At 38.2% G+C, this 20,467-nt stretch overlaps 1 long non-coding RNA gene across 3 annotated transcripts; it reads right to left on the reverse strand.

The window, feature by feature from the left end:
• Positions 1-1,127: 1,127 nt before the first annotated feature.
• On the reverse strand, positions 1,128-6,321 carry LOC137084950 (uncharacterized). 3 transcript variants are annotated; one of them, XR_010906852.1, is made up of 7 exons: positions 5,730-6,321; positions 5,126-5,217; positions 4,583-4,686; positions 3,799-3,867; positions 2,301-2,381; positions 2,066-2,141; positions 1,128-1,635 (listed from the first exon to the last, which is right to left on the reverse strand). It is a non-coding gene; the product is annotated as an uncharacterized lncRNA (long non-coding RNA). The 3 variants fall into 3 exon arrangements; XR_010906851.1 differs by having other exon boundaries at positions 3,799-4,686; XR_010906854.1 differs by having other exon boundaries at positions 3,799-4,719.
• Between the last annotated feature and the right edge of the window lie 14,146 nt (positions 6,322-20,467).

A 20,467-nucleotide genomic window follows, 5' to 3' on the forward strand; every position in this document is an offset into this window, starting at 1 on the left:
GCAAGCCATCAAGTCAAGCTTTGTATTTACAACTTCACAATAACCAACATGGAGCCTCATTTTGTTTTAACATAAACTGATGTAAGACCAGCATAAATCAAAGAAACACCAGCATTGCAGCAGAAAACACAGTCCTTTGCCTCCCACAAAATATTTGAAGAAGCTATGAATATATAACATTAAAATAAAAGTTCTTTTAAAAATAGAAACTATTATGCTGTAGGCATAAACATGGATAAATATATGTATAACTCGTATTATATAATAAGGTAAATGTGTCAATCAACTCTATAACTTTTCAATAAAAACAATATTTACTACTAAATATGACAGAATTTCTGATGAATTGAAGAAAGAAATGCATCTTTAGTGCATCTCTACCTTTATGTGTCATGTTAAATCCAGTCTTCAATCTCCATACACTTCTACAGAAATAAAACCAAGAGGTGAATAAAACCTGACCTGACATTTTTACAGGCTACTTTTCTTCAAAATGGAGCCCAAAATGTGTCATTCTGACGCTATATGACTGGATGTCTGTTTCCATTCTTCTCCCTAAATTTTTTCACATTTTGGCAATATTGTTTTTTTACATTTTGTGGGGAAGTGAAGGCAGTGTGGGTGTAGGAGTCTCTGTTAACCACCCACATTCTGCAGAACAAGACTTTCTTTATTCAGGCAGTAGACTATATGCCTGTACTGAGGAACAATTAGAAAAAAATTAAGGTTAGACTAACAACATGCACTGCCAACAAAAGGTTTTCATATTTGTTGACACATATGTCGCTTTTTTCTTCCCTTATAAGGTGCACAGCAAAAAAGCCAGTGTACATTTAACTCAATTCGAGTCAAATTTAACACTCATAAAATGTATATATGACTCCGTCCTTTTGGGAGTTAAAATCACACTTTTTAAAGTGTGAAATATGTACACTACTCACAGAGTACATTTTAACTCCCTAAGTGTTAAAATGTACTCTTGTGAGAAAAGTACATTTTTCACACTTTTTAAAGTGTAAAATTTGTACACTACTCACAGAGTAAATTTTAACTCCCTAAGTGTTAAAATGTACTCTTGTGAGTAGTGTACATATTTCACACTTTAAAAAGTGTGATTTTAACTCCCAAAAGGACGGAGTCATATATACATTTTATGAGTGTTAAATTTGACTCGAATTGAGTTTATATTGAGTATAATGGAGTTGAAAAATGAAAGTTGAAAAAATGAATGCAAAGAGTTGTTTTAACAAACTAGTTCTTTATTAACAAGCAAGACCCTTTACATCACTGAAGGTTAACTTTTAAAATAAATGAATAAGGCACAGTATAGGCATTTCTGTCATCAGAATTATATTAAAACTTCTCAAGTGGTGTGTAATACTTCAAGTCCTGCATGTCAGTGAATATATGTCCTGTGTCAGTGAAGTTGGTTCAGTACCTTCAACTTTGCAACAGAACAGCAGTACTTGAGTCAACACAACATTCAGCAGATGAAAAACAGTTGCAGGATATCTGTGGATCAGGTTGTGTCCAGTTGCTAACAGTACAGTTCAGTGCATGGTTGTTGTTTCACATGCAGAGCAGGGAAGGTTGTGCAGATCCAACTCTCTCGAAAAATCCTGGAATGCTGGTTCCCTAGACAACACAAAACCATACCAATTACAATTAATATTATTTGTATTTTATAAATACAGCAAGTTTATGGTGGAAAAAGTCCAATCATCTTAGACTTTGGTGACTCAAACATGAAACTATTTTGGTTAGAATTGACTGATTTCCAAGTAAATTAAAGGCTTACATCATCCAAAAATGTTAATTCTGTTATTAATTACTCATGTTAATTAATTACTCAGATAGAGCAACCATTCACTACCATAGTATTTTTTTCCACTATGGTGGTGAATGGTTGCTCTATCTGCTTGGTTACAAACATTTTTCCAAATATCTTTTTTAGTGTTCAACAGAAGAACGAAACTAATACAGGTTTGGAACAACAAGAGGGCGAGTAAATGAATACATAATTTTAATTTTTGGGTGAACTTTCCCTTACAGAAATCTCACTTACTAGTCAGCTGCTGGAATGATTTTTGTTCGCTTCTTCCTGACTTTGGGATAGGCAGAGATTTCCCAATCTGTTGAGTCTAAAATCAAACAGAAACCATCTACATGTCAAATCATGAAAACAATTTGTTTGACTCTTTTTTTGTTTTGTTATTATTTGATGTTAGCCAAATTCCAACAAAGCTATCATTATTTTTGTGCCCATGATTCTCTGATATATGTTAACTATTAAATCTTACCATCACCAGGCAGGTTCTATTCTGTAGTCTTTAAGCACCAACCCAGGGCCTAACTTGATGCATTACAGAAACTCCTAAAAACTGAAAATATAAAAACAAATATATTTAAAGGGATAGTTCACCCAAAAATGAAAATTTGATGTTTATCTGCTTACCACCAGTGCATCCAACATGTATGTTTTGTTAGCCTAGAAATCTAGACGCACCCTAGCGGCAGCAAATTTAATCTGCCCGCGAGTGTCGTCTAGCAACTCTCAATACCCTTCTGAGCTGTAATCGCCTAACTCTTGCCAGGCCAATCACATCGTGTATAGAGTTGGTAGGCGGGGCCATAATGACGATGGCCGAGTTGCGTTTGCGTGCTTCTAGTAAACACAAAAGCTGGCGAACGGCGGCGGACTTTCGAATCAGCTTTGACTGCATTTCTGGAAGACTTGGAGTTAAGCTTTTCTCTGAGAAAAGAACAAAGAACGGCACTGAAGTCATTCTTAAAAAGGGAAGATGTGTTCTGAGTTTAGCTGACCGGATACGGCGAATTATCTATCAAAAAGCTCTGCTTTATCTTCGTTGCTCTGGTTGGTGGTAGCACTATCCTATCGCGTGCAGAGGGAGTTTGAAAGACAACCGTTTATCCGCCCCTCAGATTGAGCCCTGTCTATGGTGAGTTTCCAGACCAAACATCTTGATGTGGGTCTGGCTTGTCAGGCTAGGTTTTTGTTTCTTCAGAACACAAATAAAGATTTTTAACTCCAACTGTTGCTGTGTGTCAGTCATATCATGTGAATGGGTAACAATTCTATTAGAGCAAAAAATAAATAAATACATGCTTAGACGACATGCACAAAGAGCCCTGTGGTTCATGACAATATTGATATCTTAAGACACAAAACGATCAGTTTGTGTGAGAAACTGAGCCGTATTTATATAATTTTTTACCTCAAATACAAAGCTATATCCAAAAGCCTGGAACGCCTCTCACTTCCAGTAAGGTCAATATCCACACTCGATATACGAGCCAGAGCGTGGATATTGACCTTACCGGAAGTGAAGCGCGTATATATCCAGAGTGTGTATATTGATCTTACCGGACATGAAGCGCATTCCAGGCTGTTGTATTTGAAGTAAAAAAATTATATAAATACGGCCTGATTTCTTACACAAACTGATCGTTTTGTGTCTCAAGATAACAATGTGTCGTCATAAGCCACAGGGCTCTTTGTGCATGTTGTCTAAGCATGTTTTTTTTTTGCCCTCATTGAATTGTTACCCATTCACATGATTATATGACCTACACACAGCAACGGTTGGAGTTAAAAATTTGTATTTGTGTCCTACTGAAGAAACAAACTCACCTACATGTTGGATGCACTGGGGGTAAGCAGATAAGCATCAAATGTTGAACTATCCCTTTAAACATGAAGGCATATCCAAACATTACCCAAAAGTTAAAATGATAAATACATTTTGCATAAATATTTAATATGAAAGAATTACTTACCCATTCTAAAAGTATTAGTCCTCCAAATAAGGAGTTGTTCTTCTGTTTTTCAGTCATATGGTAGGTGTGCTGGCAAACAAGAGTTAAAGATAGTTTGAGGATGAAGAAATACTTTAAATAGTCTTAAAGAATACATTTTTTATTAGTTGTAATCAGACCCCATTCATAATGAATCAATTATATTAAAATTCTTACCCATCTACTTCAATAATTTCAACAACAACTAAGATAAAGGGATAGTTCACCCACAAATGAAAATTATCCTATGATTTACTTTAGCCTAAAGTCATTCTAGGTGTATGACATTCTTCTTTCAGACAAATTCCATCAGTTATATAAAAAAAAACATCCTGGCACGTTTAGATGCACTTTTATGGACTTCAAAGCATAAACAGACATTCACTGCCATTATAAAGCTTGGAAGAGCCAGGACATTTTTGGTATAACTGATTGTATTTGTCTGAAATAAAGTCATATATACACCTAAGAGTAAATCATGGTCTGATTTTCATTTTTAGGTGAACTTTCACTTTAAAGCGTTAGTTCTCCCAAATTTTTGAACTCTGTCATCTTTTACTCAAATTGACTTACATAGTATTTGTTCTATTCTTTTATGATAATTTTCTAACTACCATCCTGTCCTGACTAAAACATGTCAATAAGTGATTTGAATTGGTATGCACAGAGGTCATAGTTGTGCTTTATTGTAAATAAATATTATTATCTATCCTTCAATAATCTTCCAAGACAGGCACCACACATTTTGTCTATACCATATACATACCTTTTTTAATGCAGAACAGCAAGAACGGTCATCAGTGCAGCCTTGGTTTCATATTAGGGGATTGTCAAAAATCAGTGTTGATGCAGATGTTGAACTTGATGCTTCTGAAGACAGAGACATCAGACAGGTCAAATGTTCTGCGCAAAACAAGAGGTCAACATTTTCAGAAAAAAACGTTCATGAAACAATCCTGCCTAAAACTTTGTCACTGATTTTGCACACAAATAGCCTTTCTTTGTTAGTCATTTCATCTGCATCTTTGAATCTGGATTTCTAACTAATACAAATCAGACACAAAGATTAAGTAACGTTAGTGCAATAAGATTACAGATTGATGAATGAACAATGAATTAAAGAAAGGTGAAAGCGTTAACGTTTCTCCGTCTGATGCTAGTTTCTTCAGGGAGGCCACTGTGCATGGCTCGTCTGTATAAAACTCTTACGCAGCCTTTCAAGCAGCATAGCTACTGGATTCGTTTTCCAAGACATAAATACATAATGATACATTATAGATATAGATTAATATAGGTGTGGGACACTTACTTTTTCGGCGTTGTCTCTGTTTCGGTAATTTCTCTGTTCTCTGTGATGCGGTGCAAACTCCGTGTGCACCAGATCACGAGCCTCAGCCTAGTCTGAAGGGGGTCGCACACCGGACGCGGAGCTCGGCGGCGCTCGGCGGCGCGCCACGTCTTTAAAATTCGAACACATTGTTTTCAATGAGTGTACGCACACCGGTGGCGGCATCCGGCGCCTGTCCGCGGCGACTCAGGAAGTTGTTCTAAATCCTGCCGCGCCACAGAGCGCCATTTCAAGGCTTTATATTAAAAGTATATTATCGTTAAGGTATACTGATTTCAACCTTTGCTACAAGACACATTTGTTTTACATTCTGAGTTCAACAGCTTGAATAAAGTCTAAACATATTTTGGGGAAATGTATAATAAACGTAGCCTTTTAAAATGTGCGCGTCTGGTGTGAGATACCAGAGACGCTGCGCAGCGTGCCGCCGAGCGCCGCCGAGCTCCGCGTCCGGTGTGCGACCCCCTTGAGAGGTTTAGGCGCGTTATTAAAGCGTCAAGTTGTATATCGTTATAAAACAATATTTCCTAAAAAAACGTGTTGCAAATTAGGCAAAACCACTTACTTTCGGTGTTTCCTATGGGTGTTTCCCTTATACAAGCAACCCTCCACGTCGTCCGCTCCGTATCGCGAGTGAAAAGATGCAGCATGTGAGAAAAGTTGTCTCGTTTAAGCTCGCAGAGAATTCAGACATCGCTTTAAATCAATATGTTATAAAATACATATTGTAAATTAGGTAAACACTTACTTACGGCGTTTCCCTGTTAAAAAGCAACCGCCTCCGGTCTGCTCCGAATCACACGTCAACGAAAATGCCTGTATCAGAGCTGTTAAGCCGGGCACAGCACATTCATAGGTATAAAACAATATGATGTAATAAAATACATATGTAAATACGATGAAACCGCATAAAACACGCAATATCAGCGTTATCCCTCCTTCTGTGGTCCGCATCGCGAGTCAAAAAAAATGGCGTCTGTGGAAAAAAGTTTCAGCTTGTGTCGCCGAAATGCCCCGGATGTAATTTTACTCTCTCTCTCGGTGTTGAAATTTAACTCTACATATGTTCACCGGCCAGAGAGTGCGGTTTACACTAGCAGTGTTAATTCAACACCAGAAATGTAACACTTTACTCTGAGAGTCCTTAACACCAGGATTTTAACACTGGAGATTTTGCTGTGTGCTGTCTGTTAAATGTTTATTTATTTTTCTTTGTACTGTTGGATAATTTCAAAGCAGGTAAACACGATACAGATAATAATGTGTACAGATATCCTTTGTTCAGACAAGTAGCAAAAATCTGCTATGTGTCATGTCTGTCATGATAAAAAAAAGTATCATTCTTTGAGCACTTTTACATCATGCGGCAAGAACAAGAATGAATCCTGTAAAAAAGATTGACAGCATGACTTCTTGCTTCTTTCCACTGTAGAAAAATGAAGCAAAACTACCCCAGTAACGGGGTGCAGGTATAACATAACTTTGCAGGCCAAAACGAAAGAAGCAAGTTTGCAATGTAGCACTTCCGGTTTCGTCGTCCTGAAGTCATTGGTTTTTTGAATGGGTTTTTGATTAAATGGCTGAAATAATGTCTGTGGTGAACACAGGTTCAAGGCACTTTCACGCTTTATTCCATATGGAATAAAATACATCAGTATTACCCCACTCGTGATTTTTTAAAGCTGTTATGTATCTTGAAAAAGGCTGTGTCCCTGATCTGTGAAGGATAGGACTCAAGCGCAGAATGAGTTTCACAAGTTTAATAACCAAATAGTTTTTATTAAAGGGGGGGGGGGGGGGGGTGAAATGCTGTTTCATGCATACTGAGCTTTTTACACTGTTAAAGACTTGGATTCCCATCCTAAACATAGACAAAGTTTCAAAAACTAATGTTGGACGTTTGATGGAGTATTTCTGTGTTAAAAATACTCCTTCCGGTTTCTCACAAGTTTCGGAGAGTTTTTTTTGAGTATGGGTCGGCTTGACGTTAATAGAGTGGAAGGTCCTTGTATGGGCCGTACGGGCTCTTCTCCCGGTAGGGTGTGCGCGCGCGTTACTAGAGCGAGAGAGGAAATGCACGCCCGTAAACACTCTCAGGTGCAGATCCAGTCGATCCAGTCGCCGCGCTCCACTTTATTCCTATGGGTGATGTCAAGCGACTTCAACGCTTCAGCACAGCATTCCGGGAAGGCAGCGCTGCATTTGACCCGATTTGAACGCAGAAATGACGGGAAGCTTCACAACATCGCTTCAGTTGCGTCGCAAAAGTGGATCTCCACCGTTCACTGCTGTCAGAACTTTACCAAATCATACCAAAGAAGTGTGTTTTTGACGGAGCGGTCCCAGCGATAAAGGTTCGGTCCTGCTTTGGAAGCAGCCGGTGAGTAAAACTGCTTCAAATGTCTATACTGTTGGCTATCGTCGCGTGAGTAAACATCAGTAAACGACACGATCGTGTGCTTCGTCATTCAAATGTGCTAACGGTTACTCCATTGTTGTTCTATGTATAACGTTACACTAGTCTGACGTGCAAAACCAACACATTCTCACACCCAACTCGTCACATATGGACGCTTGACCAGGACCCCTTGTCGTCACTTTTCAACGAACTGGGTGTACCTTTATCGTTATTTTTCGACGCGCTGGGTGCTCCATTCATTACAATGAGAAACCTTTGGCGTCATACTCAGACGCATTTAATTCTAAGCAGGAATCAGGCCTCAACGAGCAGCCTGCAATGGGCTGTATCCGCTGATTAGAACAGACCTTGTCCCCAATATAACCGGAACAGAGAATAATCCAACTCAAACGGGAAATACAGACAGGAGACTAGAGATGAGAGAGATGACTGGCAGAAGCAAACAATTAGATATGGACACCAAACAGAACAAATCCACTAAAAACTGCTCACAAAGCAGTTATGCAAATGAAGCAGCAAAGTCAAGGGGGAAAAGAGATCATTATAAAGGGAAAAGCTCATGAGGATCAAGCAATCAGTATTTATAAAATAATTTTTGATAAAAACTAATGTTCCATTATTTTATTTTTTCAATTTTAGAGTGTAAAAGACCACAGAACAGCGCAGGTTTGCATCTAAAGCAATCCGATTGTACACTTCAAAAGTCTTGCGCATTCGTCACTAAAGTCATACGTTTGAGTCAATGCAAGTGTGTCGTTACTATGTCAACCAATATACACTCACATAAAGGACTATTAGGACCACCTGTTAAATTTCTCATTATTGCAATTATCTGATCAACCAATCACAAGGCAGTTGCTTCAATGCATTTAGGGTGTGGTCCTGGACAAGAAAATCTCCTGAACTCCAAACTGAATGTCAGAATGGGAAAGAAAGGGGATTTAAGCAATTTTGAGCGTGGAGTGGTTGTTGGTGCCAGACGGGCTGGTCTGAGTATTTCACAATCTGATCAGTTACTGGGATTTTCACACACAACCATTTCTAAGGTGTACAAAGAATGGGGTGAAAAGGGAAAAACATCCAGTATGAGGCAGTCCTGTGGGCAAAAATGCCTTGTTGATGGTAATGGTCAGAGGAGAATGGGCCGACTGATTCAAGCTGATAGAAGAGCAACTTTGTCTAAAATAACCACTCGTTACAACCGAGGTATGCAGCAAAGCATTTGTGAAGCCACAACACGCAGAACCTTGAGGTGGATGGGCTACAACAGTAGAAGACCCCACCGGGTACCACTCATCTCCACTATAAATAGGAAAAAGAGGCTACAATTTGAGGTCACCAAAATTGGACAGTTGAAGACTGGGAAAATTTGGCGTAAACAGAATGAGAACATGGATCCATCATGCCTTGTTACCACTGTGCAGGCTGGTGGTGGTGGTGTAATGATGTGGGGGATGTTTTCTTGGCACACTTTAGGCCCCTTAGTGTCAATTGGGCATCATTTAAATGCCACGGCCTACCTGAGCATTGTTTCTGACCATGTCCATCCCTTTATAACCACCATGTAACCAGCCACCAGCTTCGTGCCAAATCTCCATCAACTGCAAGATATTCTATCAATTTGGGCCAACATTTCTGAAGAATGCTTTCAGCACCTTGTTGAATCAAGGCCATGTTGAATTAAGGCAATTCTTAATGCGAAAGGGGGTCAAACACAGTATTAGTATGGTGTTCCCAATAATCCTTTAGGTGAGTGTACACATGCTAGCTGCATCTCTGATGACAACAGTAGATCAGACAACATGTGACTTATGGTTTAAAGTGGATGTAAGAAAATAAATCCATGTGTTAACAAAGGTTTAGAACCTTTATTTAGAATAAATAATATAATTGTTAAGAACAGTCAGTCAATTTTCCAACTGTGTCCCTTTTAGTTTTAATAAGAATACTCCACACATATTGACCTACATATCAATCTATTTCCATTTTCAGTTGTAGTCGACTGGTGATTCTATGGCAATCTCTTGCCATACACAAGAGACTCTCCATTAAGTACAGTTAACACTAGACACTAACAGTCTTGATACATGGTTCACACTAGAGAGCAGCACAGAAAGAAACCTTTAAAGGGGTCATATAATGGACTCGCACTTTTACACTTTTATGGAAATGTGTGTTGGCAGTGTCTGGACACAACCATCCTATAATGATAAAAAATCCATCCAGTGTTTTTAAAAAAAAATCTCCTTATATGTGTGAGATGTGTTAGCAGTGGCTGAGTTTTGTTTTCGAAGGGAATATTACCACCGATTATCGTCAATGCTTTCATGTTTGCGCCACGCAAATAATTTCTCACCAGACTGCTTTATAAACGATGGTCAGTATAAAGAAGGTTTGGCTAAGAAGCTGCTCCTGAATAAAAGATTAGTACCAACTTCGTGATCATGCTGCACCTCCAGAAGAAGATAGTTTAGCATTTGAAACACTTGCATGCTTCACGATGAATGCGGCTAAAGTTTACAGGGTAAGTTAAAGGGGTGATGAATTAAGAAATCAACTTTCCCTTAAGCTTGTGATATATAAAAGGTCACGCTAATATAAGAATATCCTGTAAATTTCAGAGCTGAAAACGTCCTTGTTAGTCAAAGAAAGGCTTTTATAGACACCAGGCCCAGGAAACGATCGTGTTCGCAACTTGATGTCATCGACTGACGAAACGCCACCTCTGAAGAATAATACGCACATGTAATTCAGTAGCCCCGCCCACCGACTTATGGAGGTGATCGGATTGCGCTAGCTAGCAGCAATAAACATGCTGAAGAAGATAGGCAAGGCAAGGCAAGGCAAGTTTATTTGTATAGCACATTTCATACCCAATGGCAATTCAAAGTGCTTTACATAGAAATTAATTAAAACAGTGGTAACAAATGCATGAGAAAAAAAAGAATACCATATGGACGAATAAAAAATTAAAAACAAGCATAGTTAAAACAGTCGTAAAGATAATAATAGTAATAAAAAAATAATAATAATAATTTAAAAAATAAAATAAAATGGTCAGATCCACAATAATGGTCTGATATAAAAACAAACATTCTTCAGTTTACAGCCTACATACATGCACCATCTTAATTAGAACACCTCTCATTCATTTCTTTCTCAAACACGTTCATAACATCCATTTTGATCATTCTTCCTTGATTTTTACTCAGAAACCTTCTTGTTAAAACCCTTACTCACTCATCATACCCTCCACAGATTTACACACCTTATTGTCAAACTTACTATTTCCATCAAACCCAGTTTTCACTCATCATATTTAACTCAAAAGAACATATAAAATAAACAATAACCAGAGATAAGAACAAAGGTAAACTAAAATAATTATAAAAAGAATAAAGAGATAAAAGAGGGTGCAATCAGTCGGACATACAGTGCTCAGAGCTCATTCAGTAAATGCACAGCTAAACAGATGTGTTTTGAGTCTGGATTTGAATGTGGCTACTGTTGGAGCAAATCTGATCTGTTCAGGAAGCTGGTTCCAACTGTGGCTGGCATAATAGCTAAAGGCAGACTCTCCTTGCTTTGAGTGAACTCTTGGTATTTCTAACTGACTTGATCCTGCTGATCTGAGTGATCTGTTGGGTTTGTATTTAATCAGCATATCTGCGATGTATTGAGGTCCTAGCTCATTGAGTGATTTATAAACAAGTAATAGTACTTTAAAATCGATCCTAAATGTAACTGGAAGCCAGTGTAAAGACCTGAGGACTGGTGTGATATGGTCATATTTTCTGGTTCTGCTCACAATCCTGGCAGCAGCGTTCTGTATGAGCTGCAGCTGTCTAATGGTCTTTTTAGGAAGGCCAGTGAGAAGGCTGTTACAATAGTCCACCCTACTGGTGATGAAAGCATGAACAAGTTTCTCTAAGTCTTGCCTGGAGACAAAACATCTAATCCTTGCAATATTTTTCAGATGATAGTAAGCTGATTTAGTTATTGCTTTGACATGACTACTGAAACTCAGGTCAGACTGTAAAATCACTCCAAGATTCCTGACTTGATTTTTTGTTATCAGGCCTTTAGCCTCAAGATATGCGTTCACCTTGAGAATTTCATCTTTGTTTCCAAATGTAGTGATTTCGGTTTTGTCTTTGTTTAACTGAAGATAGTTTTGGTAAGCAATATTGTTCTTTTTCATTATTTGGCTCAGTGGCAGCATATACAGGTTAAACAGGAGTGGTGCAAGAATGGACCCTTGTGGGACTCCGCATGTCATGGATGTCCACTCAGACTTATGGTCTCCTATACTCACATAATAACCTCTCCCTTCTAAGATAGCAAGATATTGCGCTATTTCTGGTTGTGGAAGAACACGGTGGCTGCATAAGCTTTCTTCGGATCATAATATTAGGAATGTGTGGTTGAACTTTATTTTTAATGAAGTTCCAGCTCACGTGCATACGGAAGACATGGTGTTCACTTAATTTCACTTTTTTTTGTAAAAGTTTTTGTAAAATTGAAAGTTTTTGTAGAATTGTTTGTAAACAAATCTTTACAGGAGGAATGGTGCAACACACTTATGTGAGTAAAATGTGTTTTTTATATGTAATAGCATTGCATTGTTATAGATCGTTTTGATTATGTGTATGTGCAGAACATACCTTTAGCATGCTGGACTCAGACATGTATGAGCCAGGGCTCGCAAAATCCAACATCCCGGGGCTATGTGTTTTCCAGATGGGCTACCAAAACGTCGGCCGGCCAATGAATCTCATAATTTTAATTTCTTGTTCTGTGCTATTCTCTCTCTTCTTGCCCTGCCAACATAAATATATATATATATATATATATATATATATATATATATATATATATATATATATATATATATATATATATATATATATATATATATATATATATATATATATATATATATATATATATATATACAAAAAAGTAATAAATAAAATAAAATTGGCCTAGTTATTGCTTTTGTTGTTTTTGATCCATGTAACCTTAATAAATAAGGTTGACTCAAAGCCTAACTCATAATTTTTTTAAAACATTGTTAAAAAACAGTCTGTAATGAAATAAGAACAAATAATAGAATTACGAGCGACAGCACAAATACAACAAAACAAACATACAAATAAAAAGTTATTTTTAGGTTTTTTATGTAGGTCTGAACTAGATTTTCAGGTAGGCTACAGAAATAGTAATCAAATGTAAAATATCACTGCATAGTCTTCACTGTATAAATATAGATTAACCCTTATTAAAGTTATTAAGTCAAGAGCAGTAAGTACGTAAGTGTTGATTAATAAAGAATGCATGACGCTAGAATAAACCAGTTCTGTTCTTTCTTTTGATATATTTGCATGTTTTGATAATTCTGTGCACCATGAAACTTGTGAAAATGACACAAATGCTGGCGGTGACTGACAGTTGTACCAAACACTGCATAGATAACGTTACGCATCACTAACAAACCTACATTTACAGAAAAAAAAAGTTTTTCATGACCATTAGCTGTAACATCAATCCGTCAATGAACTAGTAAACACATAGCATTCATATCTCACTGCGCTAATGTTACCTTGCCAGAACATACAAAGATAGAACAAAGTGACATTACATTAACCAACCATTCAGAAAGGTCCAGTATATATACACATATACTCACTTAAAGGATTATTAGGAACACCTGTTCAATTTATCATTAATGCAATTATCTCAACCAATCACATTGAACTTGCTTCAGTGCATTTAGGGGTGTGGTCCTGGACAAGACAAACATCCAGTATGCGGCAGTCCTGTGGGCAAAAATGCCTTGTTGATACTAGAGGTCAGAGGACAATGGGCTGACTGATTCAAGCTGATAGAAGAGCAACTTTGACTGAAATAACCACTCATTACAACCGAGGTATGCAGCAAAGCATTTGTGAAGCCACAACACGCACAACCTTGAGGCGGATTGGCTACAACAGCAGAAGACCCCACCGGGTACCACTCATCTCCACTACAAATAGGAAAAAGAGGCTACAATTTGCATGAGCTCACCAAAATTGGACAGTTGAAGACTGGAAAAATTTGGCATAAACAGAATGAGAACATGGATCATTGGATCATTGGACATGGATCATAGAACATTGCAACCTCGAATACAGTATATATATACCGTATTTCCTCAAATAAAAGCCTGTAGTCAATTAAATGCCGGGCCTCTGATAGAGGCCGGGGGCGTGGTCAGCACGAACAAATAAAGGCCGGTCTCAAATAAAGGCCGGAGGAAAATGAGTGGATAATCTCCTAAATGCTCTTAATTTAAGTTCATCGTAATGTTCAATAGGGTTGAGCCATGACGGCTGACTGACATCATGATGGAGCGAAACCATCCTGATGCCACGCGCCCCGATGCGAGTCTGTGAAAATGCCGTGACAGGCAGGCTACAAATATCGTTCTTCACAATGCGCGCGTCTTAATCAGCTCCCTAGTTCAGTAGGCAGGGCACTGATCAGGGAGTCAATCCATTGACTTACCGGTATGTCCTGATCAGTGCCCTGCCTACTGAACTAGGGAGCTGATTAAGACACACCTAATATTAGCCTCTCGTCTCTTTTATGTCTTAAGGTGGTCGCACACAAGCCTCAAAGCTCAGCTCCGCGCAGCGCCACGCAGCGCCACGTCTCACGCCTTGTTTATACTTTCGCCTGTCTCCACGGCGTGAGCCTCCGCTGACTGCGCGTGCTCCTCCCGAAACGGACGAAGCGTTTATATTTGACGCGCTCGCCCTTGTGCTATTCTTTGAAACGACAGAGGGCGACTCAGAGTAATTGTTCTATAAACCAACGCGTCGAGAAGAAGTGGGCTAATGTACACAGGTGATGATATTTATTTTAGTACATTTCACCAAAAACCACACCACAAAAGAATCGTGAAAACTCAGTTGATATTATTCCTTGTGACATGAGAACAAATTATGCACTAGATTAAATTTGATTAAACATGGACCTTTATTTAAAATGGCTTATTTCTGCTTTTTTAGGCTCATTTATGATGGAAAAGGTGTCTGAAAAACCTCTTGCAGCAAAATGTAAAATTATTCAATAATGATTACTTTGCATTAATGCCAAAGCCAAACAAATAGTTTAGAAATTATATATAATAAACATTTAAAAAAAAAAAATGTAGGGGTAATTGGTAATCCTTTTTTATGTAGGGGTAATTGGTGTCAATGCTAAAAACTTTTATTTTGAAAATTCAGTAGTACTTTGAATTTCAAAGTAAGAGAATGTGATTCAAATACCGTAATTCCTCAAATAAAGGCCAGGCCTTTATGGTAAATGGTAACTGGACTGCATTTATATAGCGCTTTTAACAGACCCTATAGCCATCCAAAGCGCTTTACATGTTTGCCTCACATTCACCCATTCATACACCGACGGCGATGTCAGCCATGTAAGGCGCCATCCAGCTCGTCGGGAGCAGCTGGGGTTAGGTGTCTTGCTCATGGACACTTCGACACTTGGTCAGGTGGAACCGGGGATGGAACCACCAACCTTTCGGTTTGTAGACAAGCTACATGAACCACTGAGCCACTGCCGCCCCTATGTACCTGAACTGCCGATGGGAACCGGCTTTTATTTGAAGCAGGCTTTTATTAGGGGCAGGCCTGTATTTCTAATTCCATCTGTTTGAAATATAATTGCTTTATGTAAACCGTTTTCAATTTAAAGTGATCGTTCCAGTGGACAAATATCATTGATTTATTTAATTAACATTTGCAAAAATATCACCATACAACAAAATAATACGCATTTTTTTGCAACTCCGCACGCAGCTCCGCATCCGAAGATTAACGAGTTCTCGGCGAATCTAGCCGAGCATGACGTCTCATCACACCGGCACCCAGTTTGCACAAATTAGGTGCTTATATTTACTGAATGAGCCTACAAAAGCAGAAATAAGCCATTTTAAATAAAGATCCATGTTTAATCAATGATGATGGCCGGTGTATATATATATATATATACTTCTATTTTAAACTGAGATTTTAAGACCCATCAATGCCCATATTTTTTCCCTAATTTATATTTTCCCTTAATAATAAGTTAATTAAAAAAAAGACTTGTACCCTTGATTGACACATCACACAGCTACTACAGTATATGTTTTTCAATTTTCTTTTGCAAAATATTGTTGAATATTTTCAGGTTCAAGTTAAGCATCTGTTTAGCAGACTGAGGACTTTTAAACTGCTCTGATCAGATGCCATATTCAAGGTGAGTAATGTAAGGTTATTTCTGTACAAAAGCTCACCCTGCCTCAGACCTGAATGCCTCCTCATGATTCGCAGATCAAACAAAACAATGATGTTCCAGCACAGAGATGCAGGAACAATATCTGTCGTTTAGCAAGATTTACAACTATATTAGCCACTGCACTTGGATAAATAAATAAATATATATATATATATATATATATATATATATTTTTTTTTTTTTTTTTTTGGATATCCTGCTGCATACTAAATTTCCTTTCTAAGGATAAATAAAGTGAAACTTGAACTTGATATATATATATATACATATATAACACGCTGTTTAAGAAGTGATATGCATTTGGCTGAACTATAATATTACCAGGTCACTGTTCCATATGGTAACCAGACTGTTGCGGCTGCAGGCCCATAAAGAAGCAGAACAAGAGAGAGAGAGAGGAGAGTGGATTTGAATTGAGGATGATAATTGCACAGAGGAAAAGAGGAAAGAGCTGGAGCAGGTTATGACCACGCATCAGCCAGTTCCATTACTATAGAAGAGTCCTTTTAACAAACTGGCCTGGAGTGTGTGTGTGTGTGTGTAAGTGAATGCACACGGCCTCAGTTCAAAAGTTATTAGCTGTCATTTTCACAGACAAATTAGAATGGAAAAATCTACCATCGTTGCAAGTGGTTGACCGCCTCTCTCTGTCTGTGCAGTGCTTGAACTTTAAAATATTTTTTTCTCTCCAATTTTCCCCCCTTAATCCCTTCTCTTTTTTACCTTTTCATTTTTCATTCATCTCAGTGTTTCACTTCAGGAATACAGTAAAAAAAAAAAAAAAAAAAACTAGATTTAACACTTGCCCATTTTTCCTGCTTCCAATACATCAACTTTCAGGACAAAATGTTCACTTGCTGCCTAATATATACCACGCACTAAGAGGTGCCGGCATCAAGAAATAATCAATTGCTGTGTCCAAAACCTGAAAAATGCTGCCTTCGGAGGACACATTTCAATGCAGGAATTAAGGCAGCAAGGCACTTCCAAATCTAATGTTAGCTTCACTTCCTGTCTCTGAGACTGAGAGTCTTCACTTCCTGAGACTCTGAGACCTTCATCTGATCGATTTTTTTATTTTTGAAGGCAGCATACATGTATCCTTCGCTGCCTTTGATATCCAGCAATCCTGTGCTTTCCATTCTGTGACAGTTGAGCTGAGGAAAAAAGATGGCGTCCGAAAGTTGTTTGAGGGTCAGTTTGTATGCAAGTTTTTTACCAACATTTTCCACTTCTGGTGTAATTTCTAGCGAGAAATGAATGTAGTAATTAAATAGTTGTTTAGTTCTCACCAAAGCTCACTCTATTTTGCTGTAAATCATTGAACTGTTACACTGCCTTAGAAGTCTGTCCAAAAATAGTTTTGTGTGGTGCCTTCATGCACAAAACGAGTCAGTTTTCCGACATAGCCAATGTTATTCACTTTGTCTATCATAATGTTATGCCTGATCAGTGTATATCCGTTATGCAAATATATTAGACCCCAACATTGCACATATTTGCTATATGACTGCTAACATGAAACAGCAGCAGCATACATTAAAACAGATACATATTAAGCAATGATAATTTTTAATACATAATTATTTCAAGCTGCAATGCGTGCTGGGAACTTGATAATAAACACAAAATAAGTAACTGACTCCTCCTAATTTTTACATTGTAATAGTTGACAGCATACAGTTGGCTTGATTTTTGTTTCACAGTTGTTTTATCCATATTTTGTGTTTTAGGATTGAAGGTTATGTCCATAAATGGAAAATAAGGCCTACTGACAATTTTCTGCCATTACATTTTCAAGGCATTTCAAGGCCCTTAGAAGTACAAGCATAGACATGACCAGGAAAGATTAAAGTTTGAAGCTCTGATGAAGGAATCTGGCCTTAATCACCACAAAAGTGAAATTTTTATTTTTATTTTATTACAATTATGCATTCAAGCAATGCATATATGTACACGGCCGTCACTCACACAATAACATTGACCAGCCAGTATTCTGTTCAGATGAAATACAAGGACAATAACAATGATGAATTTATGTGAAAAATTATGAGGTAGTTGACACTCAGCTGACATGTATTAATGTTTCTGTGCTGACATACAGAGTTTGAAGTCTTTATTTATGACTAATCTGATATCAATAACAGATTTCATGCCAAGATTCCATATGTCTTCAATGGCTTCCATTTGTTTCAGTCAATTGTCCTCATGTTTACAGGTTGAAACCACACCTATAATGTATAAAGTAAAATCAGCCATTAAAACTCCTCAGCCCACCACAGGTCTATCATTCTGCTATAAAATGTTTGATAAATTACAGTCTCCCATCAGGTTTGAACCACAAAGGCTGTCCCTGTAAGGATGATTTATGGCTTTTCCCTTTCTTTCACGTTCTCCGTTCTTCCTCCACCAATGACAGAATCCCTCTTTTGGATGGTCACTTTTCCAGACCACACTGCTGCATGGATTCAAACTCCTCCTGAGGGCCCTGTAAAAGCCTTCTCTGAGTCAGATGTGGCTTTGTTTGATTTCTTGCTTCTTGAAATGTTCCGAGACGTTGTGCATCACAGTGGTTGAACCCATTTGGTCTGGTGATTTGGACTTTGTACCCCATCCTTTACCCTGTGGGCTAAATGTGTCCTCCCCTTCAACCCCACACTGTAAACTTTGTTGGGCTAAAATTTTTAGATAATCAGTTACATAATTATTTTTGAATTATGATGTTCCCAATTTTAAGTAATATAAGCAGAACTATCAAGTTTTGGGTTTGTAGTTCTCATGCATGTTAACTGCTCCTTACTTAAAGTACTGAGTTCGCTATCTCATACATTTCGATAGCAATTAACATACATGTTTAGTTAATTAACTTTTTTTTTTGAGTTCTTGCGAATCAAATTAGTTATTTACTTCACTGTAAACCCTAAGTTTTTTAAATTAAGAGATATTTTGCTAGCTATAACAAACTAATTCAGAAAATGCAGGCTTGCTAATTTGCTAACATGTTAACGATATCATGGTATAGCACTTACTGAATGAGTAGAGCATATTAAAACATCAACCTGGTCTCACAGATTTCCGTGAAATCAACACGGACCCTTAACTCAAAAATCTGTGGTAGGTTCACGGAATAGCCGAAAATTCCATGATGGGTTCACGGAAGTGATGCCTATGGTCAATGACAGCACATTCCAACACCTTATATTCGTCAGTTTGATTCAGTCAGCAAAATTTATTTACATTTATTTTTCTTTTTATTCAGACACGTTTTGAACACGTAACTCCATCCCTTCCCTAAACCTACCCATTTGTGTATTATAAAAAAACAGGATATAACAGGCATATACACAGATACTGCAGGCACAATTTATTCAGAAACTACAAATATTCCAAGTGTTCCGAGGCCAAACGATTGATTTGTGTGAAGAAAATCCCCAAAAGCGATCAGTGACGTCGAGTCCATCCGCCGAATATTAATACTTTTCAAATATTGCCGCCGGAAGAAACGTAACGTCAGCTTTGACAGCATTGGCTGTTGTATGTCGCGTGACCAATTGCGTCATTACGTCAGCTTTGATTGTAAAATGCCATTGGCTTTCGTGTGTCTCGTGACCGATCGCATCATCATGCTGTCGTCTGTATCATTTGAATCATGAGAAATATGAACGAGTGTGTGTGTAGCGCGATCATCATTTCAACGATTAAAACATTAAACATGAAATGCTGTTTCATGCATACTGAGCTTTTTACACTGTTAAAGACTTGGATTCCCATCCTAAACATAGACAAAGTTTCAAAAACTAATGTTGGACGTTTGATAGAGTATTTCTGTGTCAAAAATACTCCTTCCGGTTTCGGAGAGTTTTTTTCGAGTATGGGTCGACTTGACGTTAATAGAGCGGAAGGTCCTTGTATGGGCCGTACCCGTACGGGCTCTTCTCCCGGTAGGGTGCGCACGCGCGTTACTAGAGCGAGAGAGAAAATGCACGCCCATTAACACTGCTCTCAGCTGCAGATCCACTCGTCCGTGAACACTTATGTCGGTTATAGTCCGCGCCGCGCTCCACTTTATTCCTATGGGTGACGTCGAGCAACTTCAACGCTTCAGCACAGCATTCCGGGAATGCAGCGCTGCATTTGAACCGATTTGAACGAAAAAATGACGGGAAGCGGCACAACATCACGCTTCAGTTGCGTCGCAAAGTGGATCTCCACGGTCACTGCTGTCACAGGACTTCACCAAATCATACCAAAGAAGTGTGTTTTTGACGGAGCGGTCCCAGAGATAAAGGTTCGGTCCTGCTTTGGAAGCAGGCGGTGAGTAAAACTGCTTCAAATGTCTGTGCTGTTGGCTATCGTCACGTGAGTAAACATCAGTAAACGACACGATCATGTGCTTTGTCATGCGCTAACGGTTACTCCATTGTTGTTCTATGTATAACATTACACTAGTCTGACGTGCAAAACCGTTTTCGTTGCTACTGCTAAGATTTAGTCGCATACAATAGTCCATAAAGCGAATCATGTCCTCATAAACTGCGAGTAAACACACACAAATG

Source organism: Pseudorasbora parva, chromosome 1, assembly GCF_024679245.1.
Source record: "Pseudorasbora parva isolate DD20220531a chromosome 1, ASM2467924v1, whole genome shotgun sequence".
In the NCBI taxonomy this organism is placed as follows: domain Eukaryota; kingdom Metazoa; phylum Chordata; class Actinopteri; order Cypriniformes; family Gobionidae; genus Pseudorasbora; species Pseudorasbora parva.